The sequence below is a fragment of the Eumetopias jubatus genome, unplaced genomic scaffold (genome assembly GCF_037043125.1).
Source record: "Eumetopias jubatus isolate StellerSeaLion01/CBP00866 unplaced genomic scaffold, mEumJub1_p1.0 scaffold_3, whole genome shotgun sequence".
NCBI classification, from domain to species: domain Eukaryota; kingdom Metazoa; phylum Chordata; class Mammalia; order Carnivora; family Otariidae; genus Eumetopias; species Eumetopias jubatus.
In genome coordinates this window covers 94,870,354-94,892,720 of record NW_028274809.1, presented here as the reverse complement: position 1 = coordinate 94,892,720, position 22,367 = coordinate 94,870,354, and the positions used below count along the sequence as shown (strand labels likewise).

Genomic DNA, 22,367 nt, shown 5'->3' with positions numbered 1-22,367 from the left:
AGAAAAATTATTCTTGATCCCCAAATAAGGACAATCTCATCAGATTTGGCCAGATGATTTACATAGTTGCAGCAAGAATGGTAATTTACCATTATGTAGGTCTTCTTAAGTTTGCTTTTCAGGAAGCTTTTAAAAAGAATCTCAGATTGGACTTTTAAAATCCTTGGAAGCTAGGAAATCAAGCCAAGAACTTACCACAGATCTCACCTGCAGTACCTACAGACTTCAGTGAAATCCACTCTTCCTAGAGTTCAAAAAAAAAAAAAAAATCCGAATTTTCCTGAGTCTCCCATATATGTGACTTTTCTTACTCACCTGTCACACTAGAAACTCTAGTGTAAGGGAGATACAAGGACAGTGTTTCCAAGGAGGCTTTATAAACATTGGCTGCATAAAGTCAACCTTTGTTTCTTAAAGGTGTTTGGTCATATCTGATTAAACAAGCATCAGTCTCAAATATGTCATTCCAAGTAAGGCCATGGTTGCATAACTAATGTTTCCAAATGTCTTGCTAACATGGAAGACTGCTAATTATTGAACCTATTCAAATCAGTATATTGCCATGAAAAGAGAACATTTAATAGTTCCCGAATTCTGGAGAGGTCAGGCATTTAATAGTTCCCGAATTCTGGAGGGGTCAGAAAAAGATAAACATGTTATTTCTGTTCATAAAAGCATAATCTATTAAATTTTTATGAGTTATAGTCAGCTTAAGAGAAAAGACAGGGGTTTCTTTATAACCAGAAAATAGGATATTAAAATATGAACAGTATTCCTAACACAAGCCACATTCATCCTTCATCATTCAGTCCTATGTAATTAGTTCTTTTTCCACTGCAACTTGGATTAGCAATCTTATGAACCCATGTGCTTTTTGACAAATGTCCTGGAAATTCTGACTCAGTCCATTTATCTCTACATTATTTAAGTGAGGCTTTCAGAAGACTGTGCCAAAAAAGTACCTGGCAAAGTCCCTTTCCACAGGGCTCTGAGACAGTCCACTGTTGAAGAAAAGCACTTGGGCATATACCTGAGTGGTGCAGGCGAGACCACTCATGGAAGGATCAGAATAAAGCAAGACATATCTGTAGGTGACAAAAGACTCAAAATGATTGTAGTTACTTTATTACTGATCGTGTTCAAAAGTGAAAGATCTGGGGGCATGTAGCTGGCTCAGTTGGAAGAGCATGCGACTCTTGATCTCAGGGTCCTGAGTTTGAGCCCCACATTGGGCATAGAGCTTACTTAAAAACACCATTCAAAAGTGAAAGATCTGGGTGCCTGGGTGGCTCAGTTGGTTAAGCGACGGCCTTCGGCTCAGGTCATGATCCCGGAGTCCTGGGATCGAGTCCCACATCGGGCTCCCGGCTCACCGGGGAGCCTGCTTCTCCCTCTGACCTTCTCCCCTCTCATGCTGTTTCTCTCTCTCTCTCTCTCTCAAATAAATAAATAAAATCTTTAAAAAAATGAAAAATCTGAAGAAAGTTCATTATAAGAATAATGTAGCTAAAAAGCAAATTGGGATGTTCTTGTGGTGTGCAAAACAAAGTCAATCCAAGACAAGTTTTAGACAAAGTATCTATAAACATAATGATTAGTCTTATTTTCAAAGAACAGTAGATATTGCATCTAACTTGTAAAATAGGTGAACATAATCTTTACAGAGAAAAATATCTTCGGATATAACACAGAATAATCCTGAGACACAATATACAATGGGTATTAAGCACATAATTAGAATATACCAGGAATATATTGATAGTATCAAGTATCAAGATACTTCAGTAAGTCTGAAGTAGGTCCTAAGTCTCTCTATATCAAGAAAACTCCAGGCCGCCTGGGTGGCTCAGTTGGTTAAGCGACTGCCTTCGGCTCAGGTCGTGATCCTGGAGTCCTGGGATCGAGTCCCACATCGGGCTCCCTGCTCAGCAGGGAGTCTGCTTCTCCCTCTGACCCTCTTCCCTCTCGTGCTCTCTATCTCTCATTCTCTCTCTTTCAAATAAATAAGTAAAGTCTTTAAAAAAGAAAAGAAAAGAAAAGAAAACTCCATAGGTCAGGGATGTGAATCCTCACTTGAAAACCACTGGCCTGGATGCTAGAGCATATTAAAGAAGTAAAGTTGTTACCAAATTAACGTTTAAAAAATGAATTATGACTAGTGACATTACACTGTTTTTATCTACTATTATACAAGTAGCACATGGACTTTCAGTAACAGAAGCATATCATGGACAGAGAGAGCACTGACAATTCTCTAGGAGCTTCCCATACAGCATATCATTTCAAAATATTTATATTAGTAACATTTTACCCATGTGGATTTAACCTAGGGAAGGTTAGGTATCTTTTCTGATTTGACAAAGTCTTCCATGCAACTGACCAATGGTAACATATCAAATAAACCTAATTATTCCCAGCACCTCTCTTTTTACGAGGGAAAAGCACAAGTCGCTTGTGATTTACTGGGAGCCCTCTGGGAAATCTTAAAGATGGACTTAAGAGTAAAAGAGACCTTTTAGGATTCAATTTAGGAAAGGCAAAATACCAAAAATTGTCAGGAAAATTTGAACACTGGTTAAGATAGGATCCTGGGTTACTGAGAATAATACCTGGCTACCAAAGTAATCAAAATGACAATAATAGAATCAAAAAGTAAACATAGGAGATACCATGATGGTGAAGAACCTTAACTTAGCCCTTTCAAAAGTGAAAGGCTTTGTTCTCTTAAATAATCACAGACATGACAAAGTCAACATAAAGCACAGGAAATTATTCTTATAATACACAGAATTCTTGTTATCTGGACAGATGACACAAAAGGTATGAGTAAACTTTTGCAAACTCTTATCAGGAGCAGACCAATAATCTCAGAAACTTTTATCATCTTAATCGAGAAAAAAAAGAATTTTAGTTTTCATCAGTACAATTGATGCTAAAGCTTTTATATGTATATATATAAAGTCTATCTATCTAGATAGATAGATTTTATTTATTTACTTGAGAGAGAGAAAATGGGAGAGAGAAGAGGAGCAAGGGGAGGGTCAGAGGGAGAAGCAGACTCCCCGCGGAGCAAGGAGCCTGATGCCGGACTTGATCCCAGGACCTTGGGATCATGACCTGAGCCAAAGGCAGATGCTTAACCGACTGAGCCACCCAGCTGCCCCGTTGCTAAAGCTTTTTTAAAAAAAATCTTGCAGATAAATCATAAACCTTAGCCAGCTTTGATCATGGCAAGTAAAACTGCCTTTCTGCAAACTTGCTATAACTTTTATACCCATTCAAGTTTGTCCTAAACTTTCTTATTTCTCATTCTTGAAGAACCAGTTATTTTATTTTAGGAGAAAACTGCTGTCTCTCTTCTCTCTTTCTCTCTCTGTCTTTAACAAAAACACATCTCCTTTAGTACAATTTCTCAAAGTGACACAAAAATAAACAAATTTATTAAAAGACCCAAAGATACAGCCTCTCTGCATCCTCTGGGAACCTTAGGAATATTCAGTTCACATAAGTGTTATCTATCTGTAAGCAAATCAGAATAGAGCTCTTTTTAAGAGATTTTATAGTCTAATTTGGTAATACCATCTGAATATAGGAATATATTATAAAATCGCAGACACATATACATATGGATACAGATAGACAGTTTATAGATCCAATTTTAAAATTTCACACAAACAAAGAAATACAAAACTCACTGCTTCACATCAAAGAGCTGTTCTCTTTTCATTGGTTATGCATTCTTAACTGATCTGAGCTAAAAACAGACAAACTGACAAACAGAAAAGAGTAACAAGATGGATGATCTGTCGTCTCTCACCCATCAGAGAGAGGATCTCTATAAACCATCAATCCATTTGCAGAAATCACAAATGGTCAGATCATAAAACCGTGAGAAGCTGGAGTTAGAAATCACCAAGTACAGGTACCCCCCACTTCCTGAAAGTTGTTGATGTTACACCACATCACTTTTACAAAAGACCTTCGTTAGTACAGTACCGGCTTTTTCCACAAAAGTGAAAATCCTCTTCAGATCTCTTCCCGTTAGTTAAAACAGACACTAATGCTAAGTCTTCCGTAAAAGCAAAGTGACATAACTCAAACTTTTGGGAAGTGGCCCTGTTCTTTGTTTTATGCCATTTCTGCTTACAAAACTTGTCATAGGAACACTCTACTTTCAAATGGCGGGGGAAACCTGTACTCAAAAAGAATCAAAATCAACTTCTTAGGGTACTCTCAGCGGACAAGACACAGCACCAGGAGTCAGGAGGACCAGTGCGTGCCCCAGCCACCAGTCAGGAATGTGGTAACAGAGGGGTCTGGTTACTTGAGTGTAGTAAACGAGAATCTGAAGGAGAAGACCAGTCCTAGGAGTCAAGGCACCAAAATGTCAGGGCAGTGGAGGAGGTGAGTTTCTTCAGGCTGTTGCAATAAGGAGAAAATCTATAATGAGGAATCCCAAAGAAAAGAAGAGGATCTGGGGTTTTATGGAACCAGATAAATAAAGGAGTTGTGAGGGGCAGTGGAGGGGGGTGTGATGATCTAAGTCATATCGGGAGGGGAGGGCTTCTCTGCCTTTAGCTGTTTTCTGAAACACAAAAGGGTGGGGCATTTCAGAAAACAAAATGATAGGAGGATTTCTTAACCCTTGCTGTTTTCCTGGCAAACAGGGCTCAGGTAAAGTTTTTTGTTTTTTTTTTTTTTAAGATTTTATTTATTTGGGAGAGAGAGAGAAAGTGAGTATGAGCAGGGGGAGGGGCAGAGGGAGAAGCAGACTCCCTGCTTAGCGGGGAGCCTGACCTGGGGCTCCATCCCAGGACCCTGGGATCATGACCTGAGCTGAAGGCAGACACTTAACTGACTGAGCCACCCAGGCGCCCCTAGGGCTCAGGTAAAGTTTAACGTTATGAGGGCTTATCAAGCAAATGCTTGTAAGCTATGACTATGATTGTTACTTTAGGGGCTTTGACTTTGGCATCACACCACAGTGATCATTATCACTGTAATCCACTGTAAGATGCATCATCAGATTTTTTTTTTAAATGTTTAAAGGTGATTTATCTTTCGAAACAGAACTTCAGACTGAGTCTGTGGCATTACTGCTCACGTGATATTCCTGCTCACGTGATAGGCCCTTTGGGCAGAAGCCTCCACCAACACTGTTGCAGCTTCAGGGCCCTGAGAGTTAGGTGGGAAAGGTGAGGCTGGAGAGACAGCCAAGGACAGGGTGAGGAGGGCCGTTTGGGAGAACGTAGGCTACAGAATTAGGGGTGAGATGCTGTCTGGCCCAGAGCCTGAGCCTTGGGGCCAAATTCCCGGGTTTGGATCCAGATTTTGCCTCTTACTGCCTCTGTGATCTTGAGCGAGTTACTTAACCTCAGTTTTCTTCCACTGTAAAATGATACTCATAGCATCTGTTTCCAAGGAATTTTGTGATTTGATACAAATAAAGCACCCAGAATCATGTCTGCAATGTGGAATTAGCTATGCCGACTACTAGAACTTTGATTACTGTTGTCACTCTTTTCTACTTTTCTTGGCTAAGTGTTGCTCTCTGGAGGACTGTCCCTATGTGGCAGCTCCCCTCTAGCAGGGACTCATTGGCCCCAATCCGGTTGGATTTAAGGTTATAGGGGTGGCTAAGGGCTCCACTTGATACTGCATCTGCATAACTTTTTAGGCAACAGTGACTGGAATCAATTGATCAGATCCAATGGTGAAGTTTTGGAGAAAAGTTGGGGTGTGGGTTAAGTCCTGCCAATGCCACCTTTTTTTGTGAAACAAAGCTTGACTAAGGGTTTGCACTGTATGGCTCCAGGAAGGTTCCCTTTCCATCAGTATCTACCCAGTGCCCCTTTTTGAACTTCTGCTACAGTGAAAGTGGGGAATTCAAGTGAAATGAGCAGGAAGAGGCACCCAGGGCCTAAATATGTCTGAGGTTTGGAATGCACAGAAAGTCATAAAGCAAAAGCAAGATGTTCAGTATGTTTATCAAAATATGTCGTGGGTTTCATCAAAATGCAGAAATCCGAAGGAAAGCAGCCTCTCAACCTTCTCATAAGGATGGACCCACAAAAGGAGATTTTAAGATTCTTGTCTGACACAGAGATTGTTCCAAACTTCATTAGCAATGCCAACTTGATTTGCTTCTAGTTGCCAGCCCCAGTGGAGCTGGTAAATTATTCCGGAGCATAAGTTTTGTCAGATTGTTGTGCAAGCGCCTGCTGGCTGCAGACAAGGGCCTCTAGCATGGTTCAAAGCCGGTTCTGTCCCCCATTTCACTCCAGAATGGCACTGATGGGGCATGGAGCCTGGACGGAGAGAAGGTCAGCAGGGATCACCACTATCTTTTGAAGTCATGCAAGCAAAATACCCATTCCATTCTTTCCCCATTACTGACAGAAATTGCAACTCGTAGCCAGAAACATTAGGGTGAAATAGACACACACACAGACACAAACACACACACACACACCCTGCCCCCCAGCTCCTGCAGCTGCATGGAGGACAAAGAGAAACACAGAAACTGAACGCCCACAGCAGAAATGTCCATAGAGAAATGCCCATTTCCAAATTAATGTGGGTAGCATCACCATTTGCTTTACTGCCGTGTCAAGCCTTGCTTCCAGGGGCAGAAATGTTTTACACAAATAGATTGTTAGTCCTGCAGGGACTTGAAGTTTACTCAATCACTCTGAGAGCCATGGTTTCACAGCATTTGACCATGACCCAGTGTAAGAAATGCACTTTCTATTACGGCCCAATGCACACATCCATAACTGAAGCTAGATTTCCATGATACAAAAACTCCCCCCATGGCTCATTACTAGCTATCAACCTGATGTCACCGAGCCGCCCAACACGGAGTTGGGAAGAGACGCACACTATCAGCTTTTGGCACACACCTGCCACATGCCTACAACAGCAACAACATCAATGGGGACAGTGGAACTAGCCTTGCAGAAAACACTTTGAGAAAACCTTTCGAATTTGCAAAATTTGTAAAACAAAGAAAAGCATCATGTGCAATACCTGAAGGTGTTCTTTACAGAATTTTCTGATCTTTGGAAGCCTTTTTTCAGGAAGGCTGAAGGGCTCCCTCACTATTTAAGCTTCTGTTGAGGAGGTTCCCAAAAAGAGGATCATTGCCTTCTCCAATTTTTTCTCCGGTCTCACTTTCCTCCAGCCCAGACATTTTCTTTGGAAGCAGTTTTAACAAAGCCCTAAAAAATTAAGTTTGATACACTATAAAATGAAGAGTGTGTATGTGTGTGTTAAAATTCACATGACTCTAGGTATTCTGAACAATTGTGGCCATTGGTAGTTTTTCCTTAAGCCTTAAAATTATTGTGCAAATAAAAGATTTATATTGCTGCCTAATAAACCACCCTAAAATTCCATGGCATTCAAGAATAAGCATTCATTTCTCCCATCTGACGGTTAGCAGTGGAGATTATCTGCTCTTACCTGGGCTCACTCTTTTATTTGTGGAGAAGCCGGGGGCTCCACTCTAAGCTAGGTTTAGCGAGGGTAGCTTTTCTCCACATGTCCCTCATCCATCTTGTGGGATCGCTGGGCCAGACTGATAGAAACACTTCTCATGGCAATGGCAATGGCTCAAAAGACAGGAGGAATTTTGAAACCCTTTGAAGGCATCACTTTTGCCTCTTGTCTATTAGCCAAATCAAGTCACAGGGCAAAGGCCAGAGTTCGAGGGTGAGGAGGACACTCCACCCACAAAGAGAAGGTGCTACAAAATGACATGCCAGGGGAATGGTTCCCAGGAAAGGTGAAGAATTAAGACCAGGGGTAAGCTGAATAATACATGCCAAAGACATCACATCCTAATCTCTGGAAACTTTGAATATTGCCTCATATGGCAAAAGGGACTTTTCGGATGTGATTAAAGTAAGGGTTTTAAGATGGAGAGATGATCTTGGACTTTTGGGTAGGTCCAATGTAACCACCGGGTCCTTCTAAGAGAAAGGCAGAAGATTAGAATTAGAAGAAGGATATGGGAAACAGAAGGAGAAAAGTTGATGTGATACGGGGCCATGAGTCAAGGACTGGGGACAGCCTCTAGAAGCTGGAAAAGGCAAGGAAACAGAATGCCCTCCAAAGCCTCCAGAAGGAATGCTGCCCTGCCAACACCTTGATTTTAGGCTTCTGACCTCCAAACTGTAAGAGAATAAATTTATGTTATTTTAAGCCACGAAGTTTGTGATAATTTTTTTATAGTGGCAAGTGAAAACCAGTAGGGATTTTGGTATCTGAACGTGAGGCACTGCTGTAACAAATACCTAAAAATGTGGATGTGGCTTTGGAATTGGGAGCATGATTTGAATTTTAAAAGTCTGAAAAACCCTTGAACAGACTGTTAGAAATATGGATGTTAAAGACTCTGATAGTGAGAGCTCAGGGGAGAAATGAGGAATATGTTATGGGAAACAGGCAGAAAAGGGATTCTTGCCCTGTAGTGGCAGAAAGGTTAGCTAAATTGTGTCCTATATTTATGTGGAAAGAATTTGCTAGTGATGAACTTAGATATTTAACAAGGAGATTTCTAAGTAAAGTGTTGAAGATACAATCTGGCTGAATCTTACTATTTGTAGGAAAATACAAGAAGAAAGAGATACATTGAGAAAATAAATGTTAAGCAAATGGAACCAGGAATTAATGATTCTGGAAATTCTCAACCTATCCAGACTGCATAAAAAAAACAAAATTAGGAGATTTTACTATAAGGGAAGAAAGCCTGAAGAGGAAGCTGAGTGTGTGTCTGGACAATCTTTTGCTAGTGCCTGGAAAGAAATAAAATGTCATGTTATTCTGTAACACAGGGGTTCTTTGAAGAGATTAAGCATATGACTCATGGATTTCCTCAGCCATCTCATGGGCCGCTGCAGGAAGAATCTATAAAGTCTTTTATCTAATGGAGGGAATCTCTGTAACAAAAATGGGAGATCCACAAGGTGCCTAAGGATGTGATATGAGAAATGTTGCCACCTTGCACCAAAAGGGACCCAGGGGGCACAAAGTAAAAAGAGACTTCTGGACTCCCCAAATTCCAAAGACAGGAAACAGGTAGATAAAACTACTTGGTGGTAAAAACATGTTCTACTTTTCATGAAAAAGAAATAATGACTCAGGATAAACTCTTGCCTCGGGGATTTGAGCCCAAAGCCACAGAGATTTAATCACAGACCTTGAAATAGTTTTCACAGGCAAATTTCAAAGTTGCTTGGCAGAGGTGACTTCTTCCTTCCCTTATTTTATTCCTTTTTGAATGGGAATGTCTATAACTGTTGTCCTGGTCCTGTCTTACATTGTACTTGGGGGAACCAATAAATTGTTTGCTAGCTTCACCAATCTATAAATGAAGAGGAATTTTGCCCCAGGATAGATCATACCCAGAACCTCACTCATTCTTTATTTAGATGAAGTGATTTGGGACTTTTGAACTGATAATATTCAGAGAGATTTTTGAAATTTGATGCTGTGATAGGTTGAGAATTTGGGGGACAATGGAATGGGGTGAATATATTTTGATGTGGGATGGATGTGAATCTTTGGGGGCCAGAATTAGACCGTGGTAAGCTGAATAAGGATCCTCCAAAGATGTTCATCTCCTAATCTCTGAAACCTGTGGATGACCCTCTATATGGCAAAAAGGGCATTTGCACCTATCATTGTTAGGATCTTTAGATGAAGAGATTATCCTGTATTTTCTAGGTGAGCCCTAAATATTATCACAAGGGTCCTTATAAGAAAGAGGCAAGAAGGTCAAAGCCAGGAGGAGATGATAGGATAAGAGAAGCAAGGACTGGAGTGATGCAACGAGGGTCTAAGGATTGCCAGAGCCTCTAGAAGCTAGAAGAAGCAAGGGACAGAGTCTCCCTTGGACCATCCAGAAGGAACCAACTCTGTTGACAGCTTGATTTTAGCCTCTTAATACCCATTTTGGACTTCTGATCTTCTGAACTATAAGATAATACATTTGTATTATTTTAAGCCACTGTGTTTGTGGTAATTTGTTACAGCAGCAATTGGAATATATAGGACCAATATCGGACCATTAATACAATCTTATGTAGGAATAAGCCTAGCTTCTCTGCTTTTACATACAATGCCATCTTAAGCATTAGAATTATTTTTTAAAATATATACTATTATTTTTAAGATATGCACTTTGTGAACATTTCACATGAGACTTGACCTTAGGTTGAAACCAACTCATCTTCCAAGAGAAGGCATCTTTACTTTAAAAATAAAAGTCAGTAATAGGAATCTGAAATACAGAAACGTAGAAGCAACTGTAAACACAATTAAAAAGTTAAAGTAAAAAATGATATGTGATGGAACAAAAATTATTCATGTAGGAGCCTTGGGAGTCACTGAAGGGAATTTTGCAGTTACAAGTACCCCCTCCTCCCTCTTCACTGTTGCTGGTTAGAAGTCAGGAAGTCTACATCATAAAGGTAGAAGCAGTGGGAAAGGAGCAAGAAGAAAAGAGAGAGGAAAAGAGTTGGAAGCCTATGGAGCAACATGCCCCGGAACCCTCTATGCTGTGCTCAAAGTAGATAGAATGAGAAAGGGAAATTTTTTTCTTAATGCATTTCTGTAAATGATATAAATGGATTCCTTTTAAAGTTTTCAGGAAAGACAGAATACCAATATATGCAATTTTTGGATTTCTTCTGGGTGTTGGAAGGAAGATACATAGTACATAATGTTATTTTGGACCCTTCCTGAAGGGTTCCTTTATCATTGAGGAATACGGTAGTTTGCAAGAGTTAGAAAAGGGGACCAATAATATCTTAACAAGTAGGGATTTGTGTCCCTCCTATAACAAGAAGCCCGGAGGCACATGGTTGTGGGCATGGTCTTTCAAGGACCCAGGCTCTTTTTATCTTTATGTACTGATCATCTGAGTGGCTTTTACACTTAGTTTTATACCCTATGTTTGAATGATGGCTGCTGCAGCTCCAGGCATCATGACCTCATTCAAAGGCAAGAAGTACAAGGGTGGTCAAGGTGAGAACCTATTTCCTCTTACATCTCTATTAAAAGGAACCAAATCATCTTTTTGAGCATCCCTCAGCACACTTTTCCTTAGATCTCATTGGCAGAACTGGGTCACTTGTTGCCCCAACACCCAGTATTGTAGACAGGAAAATGCAAGAATCTGGCTTTCCAGACTCTGTAGCAAAGAAAATGGGACTGGGAGTGGCTTTTGGATGGCTGTCCATTGGGGTTTGCAGCAAATGTCCAGTCTCTCTTTCATTCAAGGGGCTCCTGGTTGGTGGTCAGCAGATTTGGGAACTGATGGCTACAACTCTGTGTCGGGAAGGTCTGGCCTCCAGAGAAAAGCCACAGTAGTGCTCTTCAAAAATACTGGCATTCCCCTCACCAGTGAGCTGCTCAGTGCGAGGCAAGCATGTGTCTTCTGGGCCGTCCTGGAGAACTTAGTATTAGAATGGATAAGTAGGTCACACCTGATAAATCTTTTATATTATTTCCCTAAGTTCTCGGATTGCTTTCTCTACATAATATCAAGGCATTTCTGGCATCTCCCCTTCGTAAGAAGAACTTCAGCATAGATCTGAAAAGCCCAGACCCTAGAACCAGGCTAACTGATTTGAATCTCAGCTTTACTACTTAGAAGCTGCATGTGGGAAATTGTTGAACCTCCAAATGCCTCAGTTTCTGCTTTTATAAGTGGAGATGATAATACATATCTCGGGCTTATTCTTAGGATTAAATAACTTGATATATGATCGTATTTTCAACAGTGCTTGGCACCTGGTAAGAGCTACATGATCGCCGCTAGCATTATTATTTATGCTGGGCCCCTGAGTCTGGGTTTTAGCACCAACTGAGCAGATGATTAATACTACCCCCAACTGCTCATGTGAACACAGAGTCTGGAATTTTGAGAACTGCTTCCATATCGGTAGATTCAGCCCAATCTAAAGCTGTGTTCTTCTTTCTTTACTCTAGAATTCTCAGAATCTCTCACCACATGTATTCCTCAGATTTTTTCTTTTCCAAGACAGCCGAGTGTCAAAACTCTGTGTGATGGTTCGGTCTTTTCTGGGGTTTATCTTTTCAGCTGGTCTCTTGAGACGTGCTAGGAACCTCCTCATGGCCTCCATTTGGTAAGGGAAGCCAGCACAGAGCTTGAGCGCCATGGGTACATTCAGTTACCTGGATTTTCTCATGTCTGTCCATTCTGTCCTCCGGGTCCTACTCTGTTCTAATGCCTTGCTTTCAAATAAGAGTGCTTAGGCTGTGCATTTAAGTGGTTTTATAATTCAGTGACCCACAAGATCAAATTTCATTTTTAGTTTTCACCTATCTTGATCTCTAGCTGTTAGAAAAAAGAAATTTTGTTGTTATTGATGTTTTTTCTTTGTTTGTCTTAAAAATCACAGAAAAATCCCTGGTATATATGTCCTTTGAGCTGAGAATTTAGGAATTTGAACTGAGAAATTAGGAGTTAGAGCTCATTGTTCTCTTTCTTTAAGCTGTCCAACTCCATAAAACAACAGAAACAACCACCTTACTCCCACAGTCCTTATATTCCTCAGCCACTACTTGGTTTCCCCAAAATTGATTTCAATGGGTACTTCATTCTAGGTGAGCACAGTGATAATTGAATTAAACCACCTTGCTCCTCTATGCTAGAAGCTGCCTGCATGAGAACCCCTTACACAGTTGGATTTTCAACCCTCAGTCTTACTCAAACTAGATAACGCATCCTTCTTCTGTTTTCCTGAGGGTTTGTGTCTGTTGGTTCTAATGTCTGTGTCAATCAGGCTACTTAACTACAAGCAACAGAAAGTTACTCTACTTGATTTAGTAAGAGATGCTGAGAAACAATGGACTTGCTTGTATGGACAGAGTTGTGTTTTCTACATTTATAATTGGGCAATTATCTAAAGTATGTTACACAGGACAAATATATGGAAAGAAGTAGAGCAGACTTAGCAATACCAAGAGACACTGTTGCATTGTTATGAAGTAATCCCAAATATCTTCCTTTTTTTAACCTAACATCCCTTGTTTACAAGTGGTGGAAATGCTAAAAATCAATCACTATTCATCAGGTAAGCATGACCTTGACCATCATCAGCCGGGGCTTTCACTACTAAAATCCCACTGTGCTATTTTCTTCCTCTCTAAGTTTGTAAGGAATTCTCTCTTGAGAGGACATGATGAAATACACAATTCCATCTTAGCAAGCATCTTTATGTCTAAAAGCAATGTCCTTTAGCAATTATTAATGTAAATTACAATCTTAACTTTGTAAGGAAAACAATGGAGATAGTATTAATGTCCTTCAAAGGCATTGTAAGTATATTATTTATACAAATAAGTAGGAGATATATAATCTAAATATATTTGTATCATATAAATACACATAATGTGTGTACATATGAATATCACACCCTTACACTTTCTCTTTATACACATACATTTTTTAACAAGATCCTGAAATAATAACCGTATGTAATTTCCTCTATAGCAGTAGGTCTGCAATGTTTAAATGACTGATGTCTTTCAGAAATCCCTAGGTAACCAGGTGGTACAGTTATTAACCACCCGCTGGAACTTGGCTTTGAAGCAAATCTATTAGGATTAGAATCTGCACCATCCCTATTCAGAGCACAGAAGGTCTTGGCCACCAGGTGTCACTATTCTTCTATTTCCCTCCCTGTGCCCTTAGAGCTCTGAGACCTTATTTTCTAACAAGGGACTGAGGAAAATGCATGCCTCCCAACGTTCCTGGGATTTCGCCAAAAGGTATTTTGAAGAGGAATAGTCCTGCCCATGCAGATTTCCTTGGGGCTCTCAAATATCACCTGGACAGTTTCTGACAGCTGAGGATCCAAGTGGCTGAAAAGTTGGGGCTCATCTGGTCAAAAAATGTTAGAGCCTTTTCTTTGAGCTTGAAGTTAAAGATAGGACTGGCCTAATGTGCCTTGAGCCAGAGCTAGCTCAATGTAGGAGAGGCCACGAGGTGTGATCTACCAAGATCCTGGAGTCTGGAGACTTCCCTAACCCTTGGGTGGCCCTGAGAACTCACTTACAAAATGAGAAAGTTGAGCGAAGTCATTTCTAGGGTCTAAAAATTCCATGATCCTCAGTTTTTAAATGCCTCTGTTGAGGAGTGTGGGCAGCAGAGTAGGGTGATCTAAATTCAAGACAGAAGACCCCAGGAAGGACAGTGAAATAAGGGTGGAAAAATCCCACAGGGAAGGTAAGGGGAAGTTGGGCATAATTTTCATACAGTCATCTTATATAGTGACTGGTTACAGGGCCTGAAACGGGCTGGTGATGTTATGAACCTTGTCATGTTGACCCTTAGGTGATCCACCAGGCCATTCTCCCTCCCTTCTAGATACCACTTAACAATGATCTATAATGTTCTGATGTACATGTACGACTGTCTCTCCCGGGGCTTGGTTGGGTTTAATATGTCCTGTCAGTCAATGTTTGTGGTACCATCAGGACATGCGATGTGTTTTATTTCGTTTTGAATTTACAATAGTACAGTGTTCAGCTAGCTCATCCAGTGTGTTCACAGAATCCAAGAGAGGGAGGAAGAAAAAGAAAGAAATGGAATTCATTTATCGAGCGCCTACTATATGCCAAGTGTACCTAAATACGTTACATGTGCTTTTTTTCATCTTCAAAATAGGCTCCTGAGGCAACATTATGCTCATAGATAAAGAGGCTGAATTCAAATGGTTAAGTGACTTGTCCAAGGTCACAAAAACCAAGTGGTAGACTCAATGGCTACCTATAACACATTTTACGAAGAAGGAAACTGAAACTCAGGGCACTTACTAAAGTTGTATGCTCCTGTAAATGGGTGAGCCCCCAGTCGTCCCTCACTGGGCTTCACTGCTAGAAGGCCCCTGGTGCTTCGAGGCCCCTGGACTGCACCACTCCAGAGGATGCTTTGTCATACGAGTATTGGCACACTATCCCCGACCTTGCTAGCAGATTGTTTATGGCCGCAATTAACCTGTCTCCCTTGCTCCTTTCCCACTTTGGGCTGCGGAACTGAAAGGTTGCTAGAAGTCCTCTCCGACAGAGTTGAGAGTTTGCAGACGGCCCCTGAGACGCTGGGGCGTTCCGAATTGGCTGAGCGCTCTGCCTGGGAGGGCGGGGAGTTTGCCGAACGTCCCTGGCCAGAATCCCTGCCTTCAAGTGCCTTGAGCCCAGAAGCGGGGAGAAGTTGGAGACGTTGGGCTGGGGGGTGTTGGGAGAAATTGCGGACAGACTCCCGCCCTGCTAGGCTGAGCCCCCGGAGGAGCGTTAGCTACCGCGTCCGGGCTGTTTGTGGACGCGCCGCGCGCGGCCCCGCCAGGGCTGGGAGTTTGCAGACCGTCCCTGCCGCGGCCCGCTCGGCGGCGGCCCTGCGGCTCCCGCGGCAGCCGCGGCGGCCCCGGGCGCGATCCAGCCCAGGTAGCCGCGCCGCAGGCTCGGGGCGCCGCGACCCCGTACCCCGCCGCGTCGTGGGCCCCGCGGGGACGACGGCTGGCGGGCGCTCCCTGCTGCTACTGCTGCTGTTCAACAAGGAGGTGAGAGCCACTGGGTCGGGGCGATCGCGTCGGGCTCGCCATCCCCGCGGGGAGATGCACGCAGAGGGACCGCGGAGGGCGCGGGTAGCTGGGCGCCGGCGGGGAGAGCCTACACCGAGGGCGGCGCGGCCGGGGGCTTCAGCCTGCCGCCTGCGTGGGTGCCCTGGCTGCGGCCGCTCTGCGGGACCCGGGAGTGCAGCGGGGGACGCGCTTCGAAGCGCCCACCTGCCTGGGGCAGCCCTCCCCAAGAGAAACAGCAGGCCCCCAGGGCCCTTGGGGAAGAGGCTTGTGGGTTTTTCAAGGGACTGTCCAGAGGAGGCTTTGGTGGCGCGGGCTGGGGATGGCAGGTGGGCGCTCGGACCGTGGAGGAGCCTAGTGGGATCACGCTGCGGGTGTGGGCCGGGCTGGGGTCCCGGGGACCGGGGCGCGCAGGGCGGGCTCAGCCAGCGGCCGGTGGGGAGGAAGAAGAAGGGAGGCTGGTCCGGGGCCCAGAAGAGGAGGGATGCGACGGACCGACGCTCGGGGCTGGGGGACCAGGGAAGCCCGGGGGAATCCCCCAACCCCTTGGGGCCGCTCGGCCGCCCGCGACCCCGTCAGGGCGCTCCGCGAGGCTGCCCGGCCGGAGAGGCTGCGGGGAGCGCCCAGCCCACACCCGCGCACACACTCCCGGAGAGCATGCTCAGTGCGGCCCTGGGAACTTCCTGCCGAGTCGCGAGCCGCCCCGGCCCCCTCTGGGGCCCCCTCCGGGTCGACGGCGTGCTAAGTTGGGGGAGACCGAGCTCGCGGGTGGGGGGCGCGGCGTCCGCCTGTCGCCCTTTCGTGCCCCTGGCCCCTGTCTCGCTTTTGCTCAGATCCCAGCGCTGCTGGCGCCAACCGCCCCCGCGGCTGGGAACGGGGGTGTGGATGTCATCCCCTGCTCCCCGAGGCCAGGTCCGAGGCCGGGAGGCCAGAGGCCTGGCGGTGCGGCCGCTGGCCTGGTGGACTCGCTCTCCGTGCACTCGCCGAGCGCACGGACCCCGCGCCGGGAGCAGATTGGGTGGAAGGGGGTGTGTGAGCCGGGGACGTTCGCGCACACACTTGCTGTCATACACAAAGCCGTGGTTTCGTAGCTACCGCGCGGAAGAGGGAAGAGGTGGCGCTTGCATTGTCCAGCCACGTTCGGAGCGCCAGCGGGGTGCTCAGCTCCAAGCCCGCGATGCTTACGTTTTCAGAGATGCCGGGGTCAAGGTCTAGGGCCGGGTGCTCCCGACGCTGATTGCCGAGCCCGGCGCGGGGCGGACACTGTTGGGAGCACCCGGCTCTGGCGGCCCAGTTAGGGAAGGTTGGGCACTTACGGAGCTGTGAAGTTGGGGAGGGGAAAGCTGAGGTGTGTATGGGGTTCGGATGGAATGGCAACAGTGCACCTGAAAACACTCAGATTCGAGTAGTAGCGGCAGGATCTCATTGTAAAGATAGGCAACTGGGAAGCTGGTGTCCTCACCTGTGTTCATTGTCAGGACCTGAGGGACTTGGTTGGATTTTACTCCGAGAGCACCCCGCCAAAACACCACCATGTTAGCAACTCTATCAAGGTTCATATCTTGAACCTTGACGCAGGATCAGAACTGCCTTGTTTTTAATTCAAGAAATCAAAAAACAGTTTTTCCTGGTAGGCAAACCCATCACAGATCTATCTTGATAAATGGATTTTCACCCCCCCCCACTTCCTTCTTCCCTACAAATTCTTTTTGTTGTTATTGTTCAAGGCTGAGATAAGCACCCTTAACTTTGGCACTGCTAGGATTAGAGCGAAGCTCCATTTTCTAGAGGCTTTTGTAGTTTTCTCCAGTTACCAACTTGCTCTCCGGGTAGTCAGAGTGAAGTGGAGAGGTCCTGAAAATCAGAGTGATAGAGGAGGGGGAAGAAGGTGACCTTTTCGCCCCTTTTAGGAGCTGGGACAAGAGGAGAAGGGAGCTCCTCTGCCTGACACCTGACTCTGGCAGAACTTCCTCTGGTCTCCACCTTTGTTCCAACTTGCCTGGGTTTGAGACACTTAGGCCTGGAGTCACTAGGAGGAAGGAGTCTGCAGTCCTGGTTTGGAACTTTGCGGGGTTTGCAGCTACACCAGGCAGCTGCTGGTTGGGTTGGTGTTTAGGCGGTCGGGGATGGCAGGAGGGCTGGGGGCTCTGCCCAGATCTGCCAATGGCATCTGTGCACCCCAGCCCCGCTGCCAAAGCAGCTCATGGGCTTTTTGATCTCAGCAGCGCACATTTCAAGTGCTTTGTGTTTGAAGTGTGAATACAGTACATATATATATTCACACATATGTATGTGTATATACGTTTTTATAAAGAAGTATGTGCATATGCAGTGTTCTTCGGTAGCATCTTGGAGCTGGAAGGGACCTCAGGAGATCATAGGAATTCAAATTTTCTCCCTTCCCATTCAGTTTTCTCCGTTTAAAAATAACTAAAGCAGCCTTCTGCCCAGCTGGCCTCCAAAAGCATGGAAATGCCAGAGTCCCCTGTGATTCTAGCGGGGTGGGGGCTTTGGCTCCTCCCTTGAGAAGTGTAGCTCCTCAGGATCCCTTGTAGATGTCAGTCATTTAACACCACCTTTCCAAATGCTCCCTGTGGCTTGGGATCCAAGTCACTGCAGTGTCACCCTCAGATTGATTTTGGCAGGGGACAGACAGTGGCCAGTGTGCCCTGCCGAGATGTCCAGAAAACTGCATGGAGCAGTCATCATGAGACTTGCCTTGGGAAGTTCATGTCCTTTCTCACTCTGTGGTCATCCAGGCAGGTGGTTGCCCTGCTCCTTCCCAAGAGATGTAAAAAGCAGTGCGGACTCATTTTATTCCCTCTTCCTTGTGTGTCTTGGCCTCCTGGCTCTAGAAAGGTGGGGTGGTGGTGGGGTTGAGGGGCTTCCTGTGTTGATATTATTATAGGAAATCCCGGGAAAGCATATACTGTCAGGAGCTTTGTCTCGGGGGGGTTTGTTGTGTGTGTCAAAGTTTGAGAAAGGGTCCTTGTGTCAGGTGAAGACTTAACTGAGAGTTTTGGCTGTTGGAAGATGTATGTGTTCCAGAATCCGGGAACAGTTGAGAGGTTTGGGTCACAAATAAATCCGATGCTTGTCAGTGCAAGTTTTACTAGTCTGCCTTTAAAGTTCATAAGTGGCTTTGAAGTATAGAGTCACTCTTAAGAACACTTAAGAACACTTTTTAATGTGTTGGAAATTGAGTAGCAAGCTCCCCAACCCTTCTTGAAGTTTCTAATCTAGGTCTTGTCCCTATTCTATATGGCATCTTGTTTTAACATCAAGAATTGGAGCACCATGTGACCTCTGCCTGCTGTAGGTGTGTTCATTGAGTAAGTTTGTCTTGCAGCGGCATGAGCCATGCCCTGTGCTGGGGCTGAGGATAAAGATGTCCTTCTTCAAAATTACCTTTTGAACTTTTAATTTATCTGACCTTCTCTTTCTGTGTGTTAATGCAAACTAATAGTTCTTGGAAGGTCGCCAAGGTGGGTCCCAGGAGCCTTGGTACTTTAAGTATGTTCTCTCAGCTCAAGCGTGGGGATTTGAGCTGCGTTTGCTTCTGTGAGCCGTTTTATTTATTTGTTTGCTTTTTCACTGCTACAATTAAATTCATGTTTTCCCGACTTTGTCACATCTGGAAAGCTGTATGTGTGCATGAGAGGGGTTGGAAGGATCGCTTTAGTTCTTCAAACTCCCAGAGCTCTCTTATCTGAACACATGACCCTCTGGAAAGAGAACAGGAACCTTCCTGTCAAGGCCGTTTGTCCAGCCTGAAAAATCAGCACAGGCAAGGGGGATAAGCTGCTATGGCCGGGTTTGGTGGAGTTCTCCCTGTAAATTGCCCCCCTTCCCCCCTCCCCTGCCATGCTTGTGTTGAGGCCTGCTAGACCTTGGCCCCAGCTGGGGTGGTTCTCAAGGATGGCTAAGGAGTGTTTCTCCACCCTGTTTCCCGTGCACTTAGGAGTGAGGTGTATCCAAGTACTTTATTACTTGTAAGAGTTAAATACTGGTGTTTGCATTTGGTTTACTAAAAAAAGAAAAAGTCAGCCCTTTGAGGTTACCCCTAGAATAGATTAACAGCCTCACTTTTGCATCCCTCTGTGATTTTTTGTGGCTGGCCCTGGAGGGAATGTGTGCCGCCCACCCACTCCTGTCTCAGCTGCACTCCTTAGTGGTGTCGTTCTGAGCACAGACGGCTTATAAGTCCTGTCACGCTGGTAAGATGCTTTTCCTAAGTATCCTACACAGAACAGTCTTCCACGGTAATAGTGTTGGATCTCTTTCATGTCTCAGTCCACTCATGGGTCTGTGTTGTGTTGGTCATTGTTACAGATATTAAGTGTCCTTGTGGAGAAATGTCAAGAGGTGAGCAGGACAATAGAGATGGGATGAAAAACTGTACCTTCTGTAATTGACCTGATTGCATATGCTTCTTTCCTATTTCCTTTACTACTCCCTACAGTGGTAAGGTGGGCACTGTTGTCATTCCCAGTTTATATATTGGGACACTGAGACGTTTGTGAGGTTGTGAAACCTGGCTGTGGTCACACACAGCAAGTGACAGGGCGAGAATTTGAACGCGGGTGGGCTAGGTCCAGAGTCCATATTAGCTGGACTATGCTTAGTTAAGGCTAGCAACCTCATCCTGAGCTGTCAGCACTTTCTTTCCAACCAAAGCCAAGAGGAGCCTTAGACGTTTAGGAGTTGGAAAGCAGCTCTGGGAGATCCTTCTGGATTCCTTCTCTTTCTAGCCAAGGGCATGGCCGTGTAGAGAACGAGAAGGGCTTACTTGAAGTCTTATCAGCCAGTGGGCAGCAGTGACAAAGCTGGGTTTCAGTTCTGACCCTTGGTCCCACAGGAACAATTGATAACAACTGATAACAGTTGTGTGCCTCCTTTGTTTGTGGAAATGATTCCGGAAGCAAATGCGCTGGTTGTTTGGCATCTGCCCCTCCCCCTCCCTGTGCCTGTGAGCTCATATTCAACTTCACCTTAGAATCTGGTGGGGAGCAGGTGGTATGTCTAGATCTTTTCACCATCCCCAAACTGGAGAATCTGAGCAACTTAAATTATGCCTTTAAGTGACATGTCCCCTTCTTCATGTCCTTAAGTTTGACATCTTAAGAATACAGTCTGGGATGGATTTTATGTTCACTCTTTTTTTTTTAAGATTTTTTTATTTTTATTTTTATTTATTTGACAGAGAGACAGCGAGAGAAGGAATACAAGCAGGGGGAGCGGGAGAGGGAGAAGCAGGCTTCCCGCTGAGCAGGGAGCCCGACATAGGACTCGATACCAGGACCCTGGGATCATGACCTGAGCCAAAGGCAGACGCTTAACAGACTGAACCATCCAGGTGCCTCTGCATTTCACTCTTTTTTTTTTTTTTTTAAAGATTTTATTTATTTATTCATGAGAGACAGAGAGAGAGAGAGAGAAGCAGAGGGAGAAGCAGGCTCCCAAGGAGCAGGGAGCCCGATGCGGGACTCGATCCCAGGACTCTGGGATCATGACCTGAGCCAAAGGCAGACGCTTAACCATCTGAGCCACCCAGGCGCCCTCTGCATTTCACTCCTAAGTTCTCTCCCTCCTTCTCTTTGTGTGTGTGTGTGTGTGTGTGTGTGTGTGTGTGTGTCTTAGGGCTCAGCATTGATTTCAACTCTACAGGAGCATGGAGTAGGCAAGAGGTGACCTGGCAGGGGCCTCAGGGCTATTTTTTAACAGTTCCAATAAAGACACAGTGAGGACATTCCCACAGTGTCTGTGGAATCCTGGAAAGACTGCTGAGGCCTTGGAAAATAATCCTCTGACCACTGGGAATCACCGTACTTCATGGAGTCTTCCAGTTGGCTGTGACAGCAAGCACCATTTCCCTTCATTTTACTCCTTCCATGTGACCAGGATTACACGGGGCAAACCAGGGCCCCTGCCTATTCCTGATTCTGAACATTTCTGGTTAACAAATAGTCCCTAGCTGCTCAAGGAGTTTAAAGTCTAGTTCTGGTCAGGGCCCACATGGAAGAGTTCAGTGTTCAGTTCAGTTGGGAGGCAGTATGCAAATGAAGAACACATTAATGCAGCCCATGTGACCACTTTGGGCCTCAGTTCTTATGTTGAAAAGTAAGAGGGGATTGAATGAGCTCCAAAGTTCTGTTCCGTCCCGACGTTGTATAATCTTCTACATATGGCAAAGGAGGTGTGGAATAAAGAAAGAAAATTCCCTTACTGGAAAAAAAAAAAAAAAAGACTGAGGAAACACTCAAGTTGTTTTTGCTTTTGCTGGTAGACTCCCTTCAGTACACAGTTGAGATGCTTACCTAAGAAGAACCAACCCTTTATTATCACTCTTCTTTAGGGATGTTTATTTTTGTATATTTAGAAATAAAAAGCCTCGGTCCTTACTTCTCAGCCTAGAAATAACCCGTTTCCCCTAGTGAAGCTGTTTTTTTCCTTTGGGGAATTGAGATTCAAAAAGCAGAAGATGACCAGGCTCCCAGAGTTCTATGGTTCTGTGGCACAGCGCCCTGGGGAAAGTGGCTAAGGACTTATCCGGCCACAAGCTGGGCCAAATTCTGTGTACATACCTTCATTACAGCTTCCCTGCGAAACAACTACATTCAAAGAACAGAGAGTTTGGTATCAATCTCCTTGTAGCTGCCTTTTTTTTTCCTTAACCATCTGTTATTTTCAGTTCCGATTTTTTTTTTATTTACTAGTGTTCATGCCAAGGAGTTTCCTAAATGACCGACTCTTTCTCTT

At 44.7% G+C, this 22,367-nt stretch overlaps 1 protein-coding gene across 4 annotated transcripts in view; it reads left to right on the top strand.

The window, feature by feature from the left end:
* Positions 1 to 15,461: 15,461 nt before the first annotated feature.
* The window catches only part of MGAT5 (alpha-1,6-mannosylglycoprotein 6-beta-N-acetylglucosaminyltransferase), a 325,833-nt gene continuing 318,927 nt past the window's right edge, over positions 15,462 to 22,367 (top strand). For 2 of the 4 annotated variants that reach the window (XM_088021737.1, XM_088021736.1), the window contains exons 1-2: positions 15,462 to 15,590; positions 20,812 to 20,964. The gene's annotated coding sequence lies outside the window, so the exon portion shown is untranslated. The remainder of the gene's footprint in view (positions 15,591 to 20,811; positions 20,965 to 22,367) is intronic. The other 2 variants (XM_028101249.2, XM_028101248.2) reach the window with 1 other exon arrangement.